This window comes from Pleurodeles waltl, chromosome 8 (assembly GCF_031143425.1).
Source record: "Pleurodeles waltl isolate 20211129_DDA chromosome 8, aPleWal1.hap1.20221129, whole genome shotgun sequence".
NCBI lineage: Eukaryota > Metazoa > Chordata > Amphibia > Caudata > Salamandridae > Pleurodeles > Pleurodeles waltl.
This window is the reverse complement of record NC_090447.1, coordinates 1483198019-1483216658: the sequence shown is the minus strand read 5'-3', so window position 1 is coordinate 1483216658 and position 18640 is coordinate 1483198019.

Here is an 18640-nt window from a genome sequence, read left to right as displayed (position 1 = left end):
TTAATTGTATAGAACAGTGGTTCTCAACCTTTTGACTTCTTTCCCCACTTTATCATTACTGGAACCCGGGGACCACCACTGAATCATTATTGAAATCTGGGGACCCCACCACTGAGTCATTACTGAGAGCTGGGGACCTAATCGGTTCATATTTAATTTTCTAAGCAGTTGTGGACCTCATGAGGAGGCTTTGCGAACCCCCAGGGGTCCCCAGACCACAGGTTGGGAACCACTGGTCTATATTGTTTCATAGACCCAGAGGTGGAAATCTCCGCTCTATCGATTCCTACCCAATCCACAGTTTTTTGTTGTCTTGGACTACACATAAAGATGATCCGATTGATCAGGTGTGCGAGGGAGAGGAGTCATGGTGACATTACACACAAAATACCCTTCCTCACACCTCCCTGACGCTCTCACCCATCTTTCAGTGTCCAGGGTTATAGAAGTAATACTTGGCATCCTGCCACCCTCTCTACTCCTCCACCCGGGGGCCATGATCTCTGCTCACTGAGACGCTTCGGAGTGGTGAACATGTTGAGAGAAGCCGGTGTTGGCCCACAGAGGTGCCGGAAATCAAGTTATTTTCTCTGGTCTGCAGAGGGAGGCGGGAATAAGCATTGTAACAAGATGATCCAGAACTGCAGCTCTGCCCACAGCCCTTGGATCCTTGTAGACTCAGGGAATATGGCGAACCAGCTGCCTCCTTTCAACTTCTTCACTCTGGAGACTTGGGCTAGGCAAGGAAACGCTGAGGAAGTGACCCCTGGGGCACGTAGAACCACCGTAGTGGAAGACAATATGTGATTTTCACTTCTGTGACACACCAGCAGTGACTATCCCAGTTTCAGACCCGGCAGTCCTGCCAGTGACACAGAGGTGAAGTGTCTAAATGGACCAACCCTTTTGTTAGCGAATCAGAACCGGGTGGGCCTCTCATGAATGGCACCCGTAGCTGTCTCCTTGGTGTAGGTTTGAAAAAGTAATGTTACCTTTAATCTGTTTAATTAAGCCCGCAGGGGTTTATTTACAAGCCCCTTTCACCGCCGGTACATCACTTTTTATGATCCATATCTACGAGGCCACGCAAAGCCACTTTGGTGGCTTTTCGTGGCCTTTTTAGATGGTGTAAGGCAATGCAGCGCACGTCTCTGTGTTGCGTTACACTGCAACAGGGGGCGTCCATGGGCATTGTGGTGGGATTTCCCACGCAACGCCCATGGGTTTTGACGCATTCTCAGATTTACAAGGATTGGTGGCCCTGGGAATGCGTCAAAACTGTACACCTCCCCAGGGCAGGCACAACAAAAAGAAATATTCTTATGTGTCTGAGTTGGTGCTAGGCAGAAAATTGTGTACCAGCAGGAAGGAAGGACAGAAGTGCACCTTATCTTTTAAATACAGTGCATTTCTGCCCTTTCAAATTGGCATTGGGCAGCGCAGTAAAAAGACCTGCGGTGCTGCCCTACGCCAATTCATTATAAATATGCCCCTCAGTTTTAATGAGCATCCTGAGCACAGACAGGAGCATCTTTATCTGGTGCAGGGGAGGGCAATGCAGATTCCATTCCCATGATTATTTACCCCCTCTAGAGGGCTGGTCCATGAACGTCACAGTTTGTGTAAATGTAGGGGATGTATTTGGGGGACTGTGCCCCAGTATCCCTATGTACAGACATCCTGATGGAAAGAACCAACAATGTGTCCTCTGCCATCTATCCCAAGTACTTCTGGTTGCCACAGTCATCAGCACTAGATCTCTAAGTCTTTCCAAGACACCGTGATCTTCAGAAGGAGCGGTGGAAGTGGAACTGATGATACTCTGGTAACAGTGCCCATGAAAGAGCCTCTTGTCCCCAGCTGATGACCTACTACTATGTGATGTCATCAGCAGTGTGGATTCAAGCTCTATTTTTGTTTATTTACTGGTACAATTGTGGCTCCCAGACAGAGACAGCACTTACTCAGCACAGATGTGGATCTAAGTTCAACTTTGACAATATAACCGTGAAATGTAATTTCTGATTGGCAGAACCAGGAATAAGAAGTTGCCCTCACAAATGGGTTTTGCTGGTATGAAAATTCTGCTAGTGTGGTGAAATTTCTGTGAGGGCAAATTTACTTGGGATGATTTGTGTGCGTTCCTGAGTGAGGGCACCAGAGGAGCGCTGAACCCTCACAAACTTGATGAGAAGGTAACCCCATAATTTATGAGGTTGTAGATGAACGGGTTTTTTCATGGTAAAAAGGGTATTCTACTGGAAAGAAAAAGATAAACGTTCTGAAATTCAAAAAGACTTGATTTAAGATTTCAGAATGCAGGAATGGCCAGTTACGTTGTGTGTGTAGTCACCGAGTTGCACGTTTCAGCTCTCAGCCATATGTACAACCTCCGAAAATGTCCAGGAGTATCAAAGGAACTCTTTTTATATTCCTTAAGGTCAGAAATGTTCTCCAAACATAATTTTTCTCATTGCCCCTGGAACTTCCGAATTTCCCCACAGTGCCTATTTCATGTGAACAAATCATTGTATACTTGTTTTCAGGTGTGTGTGGTGCAATGCAGACCTAAGGGATGCAACACATTCCAATTTTAAACTGAGTAAACTGCAGTCCACTTATTTGGTGGTTTATTTCATTTTATGGTTAGGATCCATGCAGGGAGTGGAACCTGTTTCCCATGGAATCACACACATCAGTGCACCAGTAAGAGGGCGGTGGGGTGAGGGGCGGAGCCAATGGCAGGCGGGCCCAGCTGCTATTGGTGGAACCTCTGCTCCTCCAAGAAATCACCAACAAAGAAAAATGTGACAGCCAAGCTGCTCTGGTGTACAGAAAGCATTTTAAAATAACTGAGGGGGCTTGAGCAGCGCCTTAAGGTGGCTGAAAAGGGAAGAACTGTGGCCTCAGAGAGCAGCTAAGATGTGTTTATATGCAGAGTGGCCGTTGTAAGGGAAGATCTGTGTACTTGTGGCCTAGACACACATCCACCTCCCCCTGATTCCACTGGCGCTTTCCCCTCGCCCACCTCCACCCAGACAGCCAGGTACTGGCTCCAGGCCTGGTTGTTCTTTTGGTTTTTGCTGGCAGGACCTGCTTAATGAAAACATAAGGGTTAATGCCCTTCCTGCACAGATCTATGGGTATCCAGCAGGTGTCGGGGTACAACAGTTGTACATTAACTCTGGTGGCTAATGCTCTTACTGCTTGGTATGTGTACTGTTTCTGGTCATTGATTTGAAGCATGCCAAAATAGCACACAGGTTTAATGTACCTACTTGAGAGCACAGATGCTAATGTGTATGTCATAGATTTGTGTTATTACTTGTGTTCAGTGTACGAGGCTGGCCTGGTGTGTGGTGGGTACCTATGGTACTTACACCTTATACCAGGTCCAGTTATCCCTTATTAGTGTCAGTGTCTAGAAGCCAGGTTCTCTAGAGGTAGCTGTGGATGAGCAGCCAAGGCTTATCTAGGAGACATGCAAAGCTCATGCAATACAACTGTAGTCACACAGTAGTCACACACATGAACAAAACACTCTGGGTTATAAAAATAAAGGTATTTGATTTTGGTGACACAAATACCAAAAATACCATACAAGCTATGCTCCCTTAGGAGGTAAGTAATACACAAATTATATACACTAGTGTGCAGAAATAGGCATAAAAACTGTTAGATAACAGTCCAATTAGTGAAAATCACGATAGTTAGAAATGGGCCTGGGGAAGGGGGCACAAACCATATACTAAGAAAGTGGAATGCAAAGGTCAGTCCCCCACCTAGGTGTGTGTAGAGGGGAGCTGGGAGTACTAGAAAAGCCCAAAAGTAAGCACCACAACCCACCCCAGCGACCAGGAAAACAAGAGTAAATCACAGGACATTTCCCAGATCACATACACAAACAGGAAGAAGAATTATGCAAAACCCAGAAAAGACTGCAAGACACCAACAGTGGATTCCTCGACAAGAGGACCTGAGGAAAGAGGGGCCAGGTCCAAGAAGCAGAGAAGGGTCCAGGTAGGGCAGCAGCCCCAACCCACCAGGTGGAAGGTACAAGAAATGAACCACCTGTGAGGAAGGAGAGTCAGCACTGCACCCAAGAACACAGAGTCGGGTTCCTGGAGGGTGCAGGTGATGTCCCACACCAGATGGAGGATTGCAGTCGGGTTTGTGTCATCAGAGTCTGCCAAGCCTTGGCACACCCAAAGCTTGCGGTTAGCAGAAAATTGCGCAGTCTGGGACCAGAAGGACTCTACCCAGGAAGGGAAGTTAGAGGGGGCCCTCAGGGACACAGAAGACAAGGCAGCGCACACAGGAGTCCCACAGCACGGGGACAAGAAAGCTGCAGAAGAGGCCTAAGCAGCACTACAACAAAGGCTCCCATGCCACCGGAGAACTACCCGGGAAGCTGTGCGTCGCAGGATAGAGTGCTGGGGGCCAGAGCATCAAGATGCATGAAGAACTTGGAGGAAGGATGTCAACAAGCCTTGGCAGCTGCAAGGGATTCGTGCACGGGGGTACTGTCTTGCGTGGGGAGGCAAGGTCTTACTTCGACCAACTTTGGACAGCTGGAAGAGAGGACCGTCGGTATCACTTCAGCCACCACCCGTGATGTAGGATCCACGCAACTCGGTAGGAGATGGGGCCCACGCAGCCAGTAGTCGTCACAGTTGGTGCCTGCAGAAGCAGGGGAGTGACTCCTTCACCCCAAGGGAGATTCCTTCTGATGCAGGCTACAGACTGGCTGTCCTCAGAGGATGCATGACCGGGAAACTGTTGCAGTTGAGGGCAGGAGCCAGAGATACAATGTTGCAGGAGGCGTCTTGCTTATTTGTTGCAGCTTGTAGGGTCCTGAAGAGTCCAGACACAGTTTCTTCAGTGAGAATTCGAAGTGGAGAGTGCAGAGGATTCCTGCTGGAGTCTTGCAATTCGAATCTGATGAACCACCCAATGGAGAGACCCTAAATAGCCCTGAAAAGGGAACTGGTCACCTAACCAGGTAATCATCTATCAGGGGAGGGCTCTGACGTCATCTGCTGGCACTGGCCACACAGATGCTCCCAGAGTTCCCTGCCAACCTTGAATCCAAGATGGCAAAACCCAGGGACTCTGAGCCCCACCCCTGGGGTGGTGATGGACAGGGGAGTGGTCACTCCCCTTCCCTTTGCCCAGTATCATGCCAGAGCAGGGACTGGGGGGTCCCTGAAGCTGTGTAGACTGGTTTATGCAAGGAGGGCACCACATGTGCCCTTCAAAGCATTTTCAGTGTCTTGGGGGCAGACTACCGCTCCCTAGCCTGTAATACCTATCTCCAAAGGGAGAGGGTGTAACACCCCTCTCCCAAAGGAAATCCTTTGTTCTGCCTTCCTGGGCTCGAGCCTTTCAAGCAACAGGAGGGCAGAAACCTGTATGGGAGGTGGAAGCAGCTTGGGCTGCCTGGAAACCCTCAAAAGGCTGAAATGGCAATACTGGGGGTCCTCTAAGGAGCCCCCAGAGTGCTTGGAATCATACAAACCAATTCTTCCAAAAGCCTTGGGGTATAAATACAACATGTTTGATACCAAATATGCCTATGTTCGGAGTTACCGTTATGTAGCTGGACATAGGTAGTGTCCTGTGTCCAATAAATGCGTAAAATGGCATCCCTGCACTCATGACGGGGGCATGGAGTTTGTGGAGGCACCTCTGCTAGTTCAAGGGTGCCCTCACACACAGGTACTTTGCACCATGCCCTCTGGGCTAGAAGGCCTACCATAGGGGTGACTTATAAGTGACCTGGTGTAGTGAAGAATGGCAGTGAAAGGGTGCATGCACCTTTTCATACAGGCTGCAATGGCAGTCCTGCAGAAGCCTTTGCTTGGGCTCCCTATGGCTGGCAAAATATACGCTGCAACTCATAGGGATCCCCCTAGAAGCCCAATGCACTGGGTACCTAGGTACCATATACTAGGGACTTATAAGGGGGCACCAGTATGCCAATTGTGGGTGAAATACAGAGTTTTGGGGGAGAGAATGCATAATCACTGGGGTCCTGGTTAGCAGGGTCCCAGTGAACAGTCAAGCACACTGACATCAGGCAGAAAAAGAAGTAACCATGCCAAGAAAGAGGGTACTTGCCTACATTGTCATTATGTTGCTCCATGTATAACAACCTCGGCCAGATATGGGGTACACGTGACAACTGACTTATGGCGGGGGGGAAGGTGGAATGGGGAGGCATCAGTGTTTTAAAGTTCATGTTTAGAAACTTTTTTTTTTTTATCAGTGCCACTCACTGCAGTGATCACGTCTAATATAGTATAGTGAAATGCTTGTGCATGTTAAAGACATATTTGATGAGTCCCTACTATGGTTTATATGAAGTTTGTTACTCGAGTTGCATGCGAATATGCTTGTTTTAGCTCTGGCTCTCGGTTCTCCCTGTTGATTTGCAAGGCCTACCCACCTTTGCTTAAATGTAAGTAAAGAAGTAGCTGAGAACAGAAGAGCACAAAAGACGCAAGCGGGTCAAACCACACCAGTGCCTTGACATCATCTGCCAGTCCTTGGATACAGTGTCTCTTGGTGGTGATGCTGAATCTGATGACCAGTGCCACCTCAGGAAAGGGTGTTCCCCACAGATCCGGGCTTTGGCAGGGCAGTGTGCTACTGGGCTCCGGTTACCTGGTGTGGACAGATGGTTTGTGCTGTACTGTCTGGCGTCTCTGGGATGCTCCTGAGCAAGTGCTCTGTGATGGAAGCACTGTTTAGCAGGACATGAGGTTCTGTGCATCAGAAAGGCTGCGGGAGCAGTCGCCTTCGAAATCCATGGATCATTACACTTACACGACTACTACATCGACCTTTAAATACGTTAAAGCAAAATAAATTGTTACTTTAAATTAAGACAATTGTGGCAAAGCCAGTTGGCCTTGCTTGCCACCACTAGTTGCCTTTTCACGTGCTTCTGTGTTTGGATTGCAAGCATTGACAAAGTCAATACCAGTGGGTTGCCATTTTGTCATTTTATTCTTTTTTAAGGCCTGGCCTTTGAGATAGCTTTAGCTCCTCTGACCAGCCTGCCCTTTTTTCGAGAAAGCAGTGTTGTATTTTATACATACATAGAGGGGCTTTTTGTCAGCTCTCCAGTCATTGGTCTGCTTGACTGTCATTCACTCTTTGCTCCCACCCACCGCATCAAGCAGCATGGGGTAAAGAATCAGACCACTTCAGCTATTGGCTCCCTGGCTGTCCATTCTGACTGGGCACACATGGATGTCATTCCCTGGCATGCCTCTTACGACCCCTGGGCTTCAGAGGTGTAAAAACGTCCGGGTTGGGGCTACTTTCTCTTTGTTTTCTCTCATTTTATATTACACTGATAGTGAATAATGTGCAATTATTCGCTATTAGTGTAATAAGAAATGGAGTACAATTAGCGGGATTAGACTCCCTCACAGCTGAGGTAAACAAATAAAAAATGCTTTTAAATGTATGTTTTGTGCGAGCTTGATGGGGGAGTGCGTTTAGATAGTAAGGGGGGGGGGTGGGGGGGGGGGGGGGTGTGTGTGTGTGTGTGTGTGTGTGTGTGTGTGTGTGTGTGTGTGTGTGTGTGTGTGTGTGTGTGTGTGTGTGTGTGTGTGTGTGTGTGTGTGTGTGTGTGTGTGTGTGTGTGTGTTAGTGTGTTAGTGTGTGTGTTAGTTAGCTGAATTGACGTTCACGTGTGCACATCCGCCTAAAAATAAGTCCAGTACAATCCCAGCACAGTAAGGATGTCAGCTTGTGCACCCAATGACACGCAGTATCTTTTTCTATAAATATTTCCGTCCTAGATGTCACCCGACTCTACAGGTTACATTAGCACTACAGTCTGCAGCGCCCCTTGGATCCGATGAAACACGGCTCCCGTTGTCGGTTTTCTGTTCTCTACAAAATGTGCCTGACTTCGGCTTGATCCAACACCGTTCCTACGTGCATGCACTCCAACAGTTCTCATTACCCGCCAGCTTCACGCAAGATCTGCGGAGGGTCTATATTGGTTTATTTTTGACGCTGGCTGTGGCCCGTCTGTGGGAGTCGGGGTTGGTGGTTTTTGTGCCGCAGCTCGTGTTACTGGGAAGCACAGATTTCAGGCGCCCGGAAAACACTGTCCAAGATGGTTGCAATTAAAAATGCTACCACTGGAGGGAGACAGAGCACAACAGAGCCAGACACATTTCTAATTGTTTAGCTACTTCAGGGCCAGATTAAAATATTGTGCAGTGTTTTTTAATTCACCCCTTACTTTGGTAGTTTTGGGCCTTCCACGTGGCGTGAGCCTTCGACCCAGCCCCAGAAATAACCACACCAACAAGGTGGCTCGTGTGCACGTGGAGTCTGCTCTCCGCAGCCCCAGCTTTATTTTATAATCTCGTTTTCTAGATCCGCCCTTGCGTCCTGCAAGGGCAACAAAGTATAGGAGAGCCCGGATGGCTCTCTACCTCCCTCCCATGTTTCCATGAGAAAGATCAAGAATAATAACACAAAACACAACACAAAAAGATAACACAAAACTGAACCAATTCAAGTATGTTCTTCAGATTCCAAAGGTGACAGGATTCACGGCCGGAGTCCTGGCGGGTGGGGGGGGGGGGGGGGGGTACGCTGTCCCAAAGCAATTGCTCAACAGATGAAGTCTCTTAGCTGACTTCTCGGTGCAGGATTTGGTCAGAGATGATAATTCTCACTCCGACTGGCCATCCCCCTGTTGTCCATGACGCTGGATTGACTTCCCTCGTGATGGGGCACTGTCTCTTGAACACCATTCGGTCCATCAAAACGGCACCCTCTTCTTCTTCCTCCCCACATTTCGCCGTCAGCCTTGCACCCGCTCGTTTGAAGTGTGAGGCATTTCTGGTCACTTGCCGGTCACCCCAACTGGCGGTCACCATGGAACCCCGTACTGCCACTACTTCCCACACCTCCGGCTCAAACTTTGTCTGAAACTTTCCTCCTCCACGGCGATTCTTTACCACCACACGATTGCCCACTCGAAAGCTACGACTGCTGGTCCGCCTTCTCTCATTGGCTTTTTGGTTGGTCAGCTGCCGGCGTTGTTGGGTGGCTTCCACATCCAGTCCAGGAGATTCCCATCGGGAATCTTCTAGGATGCAGTCTCGTGGGGGTGTCTTGAACAACAGGGCCCTTGGAGCACAGACAGTTGTGCTGTGGGGTGTCTGCCTATATGCTCTTAAGAACTGGTGGAGGCATTGTTCTCCATCTTCCTTTCGTTCAACGCCAATCCTTAGGGCACGGTTAAGTGTCCTCATAAACCGTTCCACATCACCATTGTCCTGTGGCCAGTATGGCATGATCTTACGGTGTCGTGTAGCCAGTTGATCCAGGTATGATCGGAACTCTTGTCCCTGAAAAGGGGGACCATTGTCCGTCTAGACTTCATCCGGGAGCCCGAAGACTGCAAAGGTCCTGTCCAGCACGGGTCTCACATTCTCAAAGGAGGTGGATACCACGACTTCCACCACAGGAAATTTTGTGTAGGAATCCAGCACGACCATAGTCAGTCTTCCGTCAGGAAAGCTTCCAAAGTCCATACTTAGCTTGGACCAGGGTTTTAGGCTAGGATGTTCGGTGATGACAGGGCAGACGGGCGGCTCATTTGAGGTAATTATACAGGAATGGCAGCTCCCAACCATGGCGTTGACTTTGGCATCCATCCCCGGGAACCACACCTTGGCTCTAAGCCGCGTCTTCGTCTTGGCAGCTCCTTGATGACCTTGGTGAGCTAGTTCCACCACTCGATGCCATAGATGCTTTTGCAGCACTATTCTTCTCCCCCGAAGAACCAGACCTTCGCTGCCTACAGACAGCTCGTCCCTCACTCTCCACATTCCTTGCATGGTTATTTTGTCCTCCAGATCCGTCACCTTAGCACTCCCCAGAGAGTGTTCCCACTGTCTACTGCTGAGCGCTTCCTTGATGCGTGAGAGCACTGTGTCCGTTTCCGTCGCTTGTATGATATATCCCACGGTCAGGGTGGTCGGGCAAGCAGATTGGACAACCATGCTTACAAATACCTCAGTGTTCTCCTCATCCTCTTCTTGGGATCCCCCTGGGTTATCTGCCGACGGGTGTCTGGAGAGATAATCGGCCGGATTATTCACACCAGGCCGATAGAGGACTCTGAATCTGTAGGGTTGCATTAGAACAGCCCAGCATTCGATCCTTGGTGTGGTGCCGGACACTCAGGGCCATATTTATACTTTTTGACGCAAAACTGCGCCAACGCAGTTTTGCGTCAAAAAAATTAGCGCCATTTAACGCCATTTGGAAGCGCCATGCAGGCGTCAAATTTATATTTTGACGTACGGCGGCGCAACCAACAGGTGGGAGTAATTATTTCGTGACGCACACAGTGTCGGTCTGTCGTAAAGGAAACCAACGTAAATGCGACGCACATCACTGTGGGTCGATTTACGACAGCGCAATTGTGAAAACGCTGGTTTTTTTCACGCAATTGCGTTAAATTTTTGCGCGAAAACTGCCCTTTCAGCAGAGGAGAGCCAAAATGGATCCCAGATGCCCCAACAGACCCCAGGAGGATGAGAGCAGACCAGGAACCAGCCAGGAGGATCCATACAGGAACCAGGACATTTTAAAAAAAAAAAGAAAGTGTCGCTTCAGTGAAGAGGAGCAGGAAATCCTGGTGAAAGAGGTGACGGAACACCAGCACCAACTGTTCATCTCCTCAAAATTGCCACTCAGTAGGAGAGAGGCCATCTGGAAACAAATAGTGGACAAGATCAACAGTGTGGCTGAAGAACGCCGCACAGTCACTGAGTGTAAGAAACGCTGGCATGACTGCAAACGTAGGACAAAAGAGAAAATGGCCAGGAACAGGAAGGCAGCAATGCAGACTGGAGGGGGGGAGTCCAGCACAACAGGAGGCCCTGGACCACATGGAGGAGATGGTCGCAGCCGCCATCCCGGAGGAGATCGTCACAGGGATTCAAGGACTGGACAGCGCAGACTACCACGACACAATGCACATGCAGGGTAAGTCGCATGGGGAATTCAAATGCAATAATGGGGACTGTAAGCAGGGGGGGGGATACCTACTACACAATGCATGTAAGTTAGCACATATATGAAGTGGCATGGGTAAAGGGGCACGGCAGGGGGGCATGCCCAGTACTGACCGAAGCTGGGGCACGACAAAATACAGCAACAACAACAGTCCCATGGGGACATCCTGTAATTACAACAAGATAGCCAAGGGAAAGCAGTGACAGGTGGGAAGGCCACTACCTCAAATCCACATCCAGGCACTTGTATTGCAAAATCTATACTACATCAACTAGGTCCCTATCTGTAATGCAGTAGCAAAAACAACAACTGCAATGTAACTGCCACAACAGTTGACAATAACACCTCTCATCTCTGTGCAGCTATAGTACCAAATGGCAGGAACCCCACCCTGGAACATACATACCTAAATTAGGGGGTGAGGATGACATCCGCAACTACTCCTAGAAATAAGACAAAGGTACCAGTACACTAAAATGCCGAATGTCCATACCTGACACATACATAAGCCTAAGTAACCAGCAATAGGAGCCACACAGCACTAACGACACACACATGCTGCATACGTCAGTCAGTCAAAAGTGTATTGTGGCAAGTGAAACGTATACTTTGCGCATTAGCTTCAGGCTTTAGGCCTTTGTGCATCTTACCCTGAATGTACTTATACTCATTTGCTCACATCTAAGAGCCTCAGAGCACTTTGCACTAAATGATTCTCATTGCCCTACCAATCAGTTAATGTAGCAAATAGCCAGTCCTAGGGTGTTGTTAATCAGTCAAATCACACAGTTTTGCCTACTTCTGCACTGGAGTTTGCCAGAACATATTCACTCTGTGCCCCAGTCAAGGATACCGTCTGGTACGTTGCTGATAGATGTGGTAGGGGTTAAGGTTTGGCATTCCTGCGTAGGGAAACTTTGTCATCACCATGACATATGACTTTTAAATTCACTTCCTTGTCCCAAGACACGCAAGAGGGAGTTTCCAAACAGAAAATCACAACTAGATGCTGCCTGCCTTGCTGCTGATGCACAACCAGATCCCAGCCCATTCCTCTGATATGAGGGATGATGTCTCCCCTGTGATTCAGACAGGCAAGCTCAAAACTTAACATGCTGTGCTATACATAGAACAAGCAGAGGGAGAGTAGAAACTGTTAGGCACCATGATAGCTGTGTACTAATGTATTACTCTCCTGCGGACTATTTCAATTCTAACAGTGTGTATTGTTTGGGTTATTGGGGGTCACACCGAAATTTCTACAAGTCAGTTGTACAATGAAACTTCATATTAAACAAATACTGTCTTTGTCATTTGTGTATGGGAACATACCGGAAAAGACATAATTGTGTAGGATCTGAGTGACCACGACTTCCCTGAGAATTTCCAAAGATATCATGCGCTCGGATGTCTAAACATTCCTTTGATGTGGGAGACCAGAGGCACTGCTAGTTAGTCTGAGCAAAATGAAATATCTGGGTGACAGAGTTATTTACAAGTGGGTCAGACTTAGTCCCCCACACCATTAGCTATCCTGCTGCCTAGAAAGCCAAGAATCACATGTAGGATAATGAGAGCCCACCCAACAAAATGTCCCTCCATAACAATAGTTAAACACAGAGGGAGGAGTAGGACAAAAAAACGCCTATTCCTAAATATTTACAAAGCAACACCTAGAGGCGACCTGGCAGACATGTCTGATAGCTCCATATCATACATGTGACACACAGGTGGGCCATAGGCCTACAACAATGCCCTATGACGGACAGCAGATACCAAGACAAACACAGAATACAAAGTTAAGGCATCCAAAGGCTTGTATCTTAGTGCAAAATTGTCACAACACAGACACACTAATTGTACCCTGTTTCATTGCAGAGGAACACGGATCTCCTGCCGATATGCCTGTCCATGAGTTCCCTGATGACATGGATGACGAGACCATCAACCTCCCACAAGAGACCATTCAAATGGTCCTTGAAAGCCTCCAAACCCCACCTTCAGTCACAAGGAGGAGCACAGAAGAAGCAGCCATCACAGGAGAACCACCCGCCACCCCAATTGTAAGACCTGCCAGCTCCAACACAGCAGAGGACTCTGATGACACTGGCACCAGCTTTGAAAGAACAGTCGTTGGGGTCCAGCGGGAGCTGGCCAAGGAGGTGCGGGTGGGGATGCAAACTATGGCAGCCAGCCTTGAGGGGGTGCGTTCGTGCATGTTGTCAACTGCAGATCAGGCAGCTGCAATGCAAGCCAGAACATCGCTCTTGGAGGAACTTTTAAAAACACAGAAGGAAATCTGCACAGCTGTCATCCAGTTGACACAACAACTCCAACTGCAAGCCAGTCAACGTGTGCACGAATGCAACATAGAACCCCTCAGGGCCGACCTGGCTGCCTACTATCGTGATGTGGCTGCCATTCTGAAAAACCAGCAGGCCCTCCTTGCTGCAGTACTGCCCTTCATTACTCGACAGGGATCAGCCCCCGGGATGTCTGCCTCCATGTCTTCTAACACTGAGGTGTGTGTTGCCCCTTCACAACCAACAACAACAAGGACACACCAGGCAACACACACATCAGAAGAAGAAGACATGGAACAGATAACATTCACACGCAAGAGTACCCGGAAGCCCTAGTCCCTGCACCATGGCCTACTCTGACCAAGGTCCTACGTTTTGACACATGCCAGTCTCACTACAACTACACTCAATGACTGTTCGCCAATCCACTGTATGACTTGTCCCCATTGCCAGTGAATGTCTCTCTCCTACAATTTGGCAATTCGTGTTCCTCTGCACTGTCTGTGAAATCACCCCAGCATGTCAGGAGCATCATCCACACCCCGTCTGTAGGATCACCATGTAAGAATGCACCAGAACGGACTCAGCTAACATTGTGAATGGACATTTTGCACTACACCACCTAAAAATAAATATCACTTGCACACCTATTGTGTCTCTGTGTTATTTCACACTTCAACTGTGCAGTACATAACTCGAAAGTGGCTGTGTGGCAACCATGTCGATTCTCTATACTACTGTCCTGATTTCATGTATACTGAAACATCTGTGCAGTGGCCAGGATTGCATCATAGCCTTACTATACTGAGGAAAATAACTGATGAAGGGACTAAGCACACACAATCATGCTGTGTTGGACAGAATGATGCACCATCTATAGCTATTCTAGACAACTAATGGTGGCTGAGAAATGTAGGCACCATGCAATACTAAAATTAGAAATAATGCTGTAAAATGTAAGGAATCATTAACAAATTACACTGCATCAATCACCCTTACGGCGTATACTTCCATGCCATGAATCAGTACACACATGATGTAGGTCAGCAATGACAGCAACATGACAAGAGTGTGAACAAATCCTCATCTACAAAGATCTCCCTGAACTTCACACTGCTGTCCGACCTATCTATTTACCCACAATAACAAGTCTGGAAGCACTCTTTGTGAAGTAGGATACATGCCAACCCCAAACCTTGATGATCAATGCACACTACCAATGGTGGGTCTCCCACATGGTGGATACTTACCAAGTTAGCACACGGGTAGCTGGCATGTTAAACCTCAATAGCCTGGGGATAGCGAGCATAGGACACAAATGTCATACTAAAACATTCTGCTACACTGATGTAAAGGCCATGAAAATGTAGCACCTAACGCATCATGTAAAGGGTTAACAATTTTTTTATTTCAAATAAGTAATAAAAGAGGCAACTAAGGGAAAGCTAAACCTACACTAATCTAACCTGACTACTACTAACCCACAACTGTCCCTAACTAACCTAATCTAAACTTACTCTACACATGTAACGAAACGATCTAAACATCAACCCCCCACCCACCATTATGAGACAAGACACATGCAGGACAACACTTACTAACCTACACACATACTATACTATCCTAAACAAACATATATTTTTTTGGTATTTTTTATTTTTTTATTTTTTTTTAAATAATTTTATTTTTTTATTTTAAACAGGAATCCCAACATTGCCCCCCACCCACACAAAAATATAAGATAGAAAGAATAAGGACCCCCCACCCTCTTACCTAACACTAACTAAGCTAATTACCTATACTTATCCTATAACTAACCCCCCAAACCCAACTAACAGTATAAAATAGGAAAGAGGTGAGAGGGGAGGGGTAAAAGTTCAGGAGGGCAAAAGTACTACAGATTTGCCCTCCGTAGTGTGCGCCTGATGGAGCGCACCTTCTTTTTGACCTCATTCATGTCCTCTGTCAGGTTGTCCACCTTTCTAATCAACCTGTCCAATTTTCGGGACAATGCCTGGAAGGCCGCTGGGTCGATAGGAGGGTCAGTGCTGGTTTGCGTGCCGGTGGAGGTGGATGTTGTGGCACGAGTTGTGTGCCACGGGACAGTCCTGCTCCCACCACACGGCTGGGTCCAGGTCTTGAGGAAGATGCTTGGTCCGTTGCTGGGTCCATTTGGGCAGACCTGGTGGATGTAGTGGCGGTGGTTGTTGGTGGCACCGTTGGGGGAGCCTGTGGTGTGGCCCACCACGCCCCGGAGGCCCGATCCGAATGATATTTGCGGGCCATCCTCCGATACCCACACTGCACCTGCAGGATGTGCCTGTACCTCATCGCACAGCGCTCAAAATGGTTGCGATCTGCGGCACTCAGGTTTGCAGCTGTGAAGAGAAAAGGCAAATATTTAGCTTTGGATTTGCAGTGGGTGGAATACCACAATGGGTCATTTGTCCATTACTAGAAATGTATTGGTTGCAGCAATTGTTACAACATAGTTCATGGAAAGGCTCAGAGGAAGTACATGTGAAACATGCATACATAAGGGCATATCACACCTAGCATATCCATGTCTCTACATGATGGATGACATCACCCTAAACTACTCATCCAAATCATACCTAAGGCATTTGACATCATGGCAGCACCTCTTCCGCATACTGACTTCACTACATATGTCATTCTAGGTGATAACAATCACACTCCTCACTCAATGCCATTTGGAATTATATGTGGGCGAAGATTGAACCCATGGCCCAGGATCAAATGTCAACACTAGGGGCCAGATGTAGGAATTAGGAAAATGCAACTAGCAATTTGCAATGCAGAACGGTGTCTCTGACACCGTCTGCGAGTCGCTATGGGGTCGCTAAGACCCACCTCACGAACATCAATTATGTGGGTTCCAAGTTGCGCCACCCTAGCCACTATGGGCACTCACGGGGATGGAGGCCTGCTGGGAACAGCAGATCTCCATGGACGTGACTGCTTTTAAATAAAGCAGGTTATTTTTCCCCAAATGTAGGCCGTTTAGCTGAAAGTAAAATAAGCTGCAATTAGTACAAAAACACAACTACTTCAATCTTGGATTATTTCACGGTAATAAGTGGTCCCTTAGACCACTGGCTGTTTTGTACAGGATCATTACGGTCCACTCACAAAGGTGAAGGGTTACAATGGGGACCCCTTCCAGTTAGCAAGTGGCTTACCATCCACTTCAAGTGGATGATAACTGCGACTCACTTTGCAACCACGTACTTGTTTGCTAATGGGATTGCCTACCACTGTGAGTTGCAAGTAGTTTGGGAAAACCCCTTTATAATTTGCATTTTGAAAAGCATTTTGCTAATATGTACATGACCACCAAATACATTTTGGAATAGGAAACAGACGTTTGCAACTCACAAAGAGAAATTTATGCCATTTGCAATGTGTAGACATTTTGCTACATCTGGCCCTAGGTACTGACTCAAGTCACAAAAGGTGTTAAGTACGTGTAACATACTGGTTGCTACAGTCCTAAGTACCCTGTTTCACAGTAACATCCCAGTCTTTGTGGGTGGTGTGGGAAGAACAACCAACAATCCCATGTTCAATGCACACCCAGGAGTGTACAGAAAGTTCAACAAGTATGTGCCTTCACACACAACACCTATGAAGGGCTAGCAACACGTTGTAGTCAGCCAAACATTGTCACATCCCAGGTCCACACATGTCAAAATGATATGACTTAGCCCAACATAACATACTATCAGTGAGACATGTTTTACAACACACACAGAGGAAGCAGAACACCCATTCTCATGATTCAACAGAACACCTAGGCCATTGCACTCAAGTCACACACACTTCGAGTTCACCTTGTGGAAGTACATGCCCCCGGAAGATCCGACCTACAGTGTACACAGTCCATCCTCAACTAGGAAGAAGCACTTGTCATCAAAGCCATGTGCCTAAGCTATCTGGGAGACTGTCAGTCTGAAATGCAGACTCAGTTCATGCCAAGTCCCTGACCAAGTCTTACATTGACCAGTGTATTCCTAATGAGTCATCCCATTCCCCATTGCGGCCCAACTGGAATGACCTACAGCCCCTCAATCTGAGAGATGGCTAGGTATTGCTTTACAGAAACATAAGTCCGATTTGATATCACACTAAAACAACAATGCCAATGAACGGCCAGCGCATCAAATCATGAATTCTCTTGAACACACAGTAATCCATCATGCTTCATTACCAAACAATGAAAATAGCACTCAGACGACACTCACTGTAGGTATCGGGGTCGTCAAAATGGGCCACCTCTCCCGCGGTGTACGGGGCTGGTCCACCTGTAAAGCATGAAAGGAAGAATATACTCAGACTGGGTGAACGGACAAATAATTTCAGTTACAATGACACTGTGTGAATATGACATGGTAATGATACACTTTCACACATGCTCATCCTGCATGGATGACTTTGTATTCAACATTATCATTGGATGAGTCTCCTGCTACAGTGACACACCCTACTACACTCATGCAGTGGCCAGGACAGTCATGTGTCGTCCAAGTTAATCCTCCATTAGTATGCCCCAACAATAATGTTATCCATACATCTCAGCATGTGCATCCCAGAGAGACATTCCAAAACTGGTTCCATGAGGACTGCATGACCACTCACAATCAAACAGGCTATGTGGACAGGTTCAACACACAGCAACCAGACACACATGTGACATATGTGTGGACAACATGACTAACTTCATGTGACGTGAAGGCAACACACATGTATAGCATCATCATGTGTTTCTAATTTTCTGTCTAGCTATGGCGTCTACATATGTAGGTATGTTGTTTCTACATGACTTACTCACTGGCCATTATGACCAGTAGAGTACAAATAGAGCCGTTCACGTGTTGCTTTTCTGACACAAATGCAACACTACATTACATGCAGCTACAGGCATCTGGTATGTGTTGCAAAAATGTGCCATCGGACTGGTAGCATTGGTCTTCATACACATTCTGCAACAAATACACATTAGGACACATATGTATACCTTTGTAGCGCAGCATTTGCATCATTTTGTGACGCAGAGAGGGGGCTACTTAGCAAAATACAAATAGATGTTGGAATTTACTGCTGTTACTGCGTGTAAATGTGTTGCAAAAATGGGGATATATGTGTATAACCATGGGCCTAGGTTTCCCTAGCATTACACACAGTTAGCTACTTATTTTGCAGATTGGCTAACAATCATCACATGTTCCCACACAGATTTCTATTATTCCCAT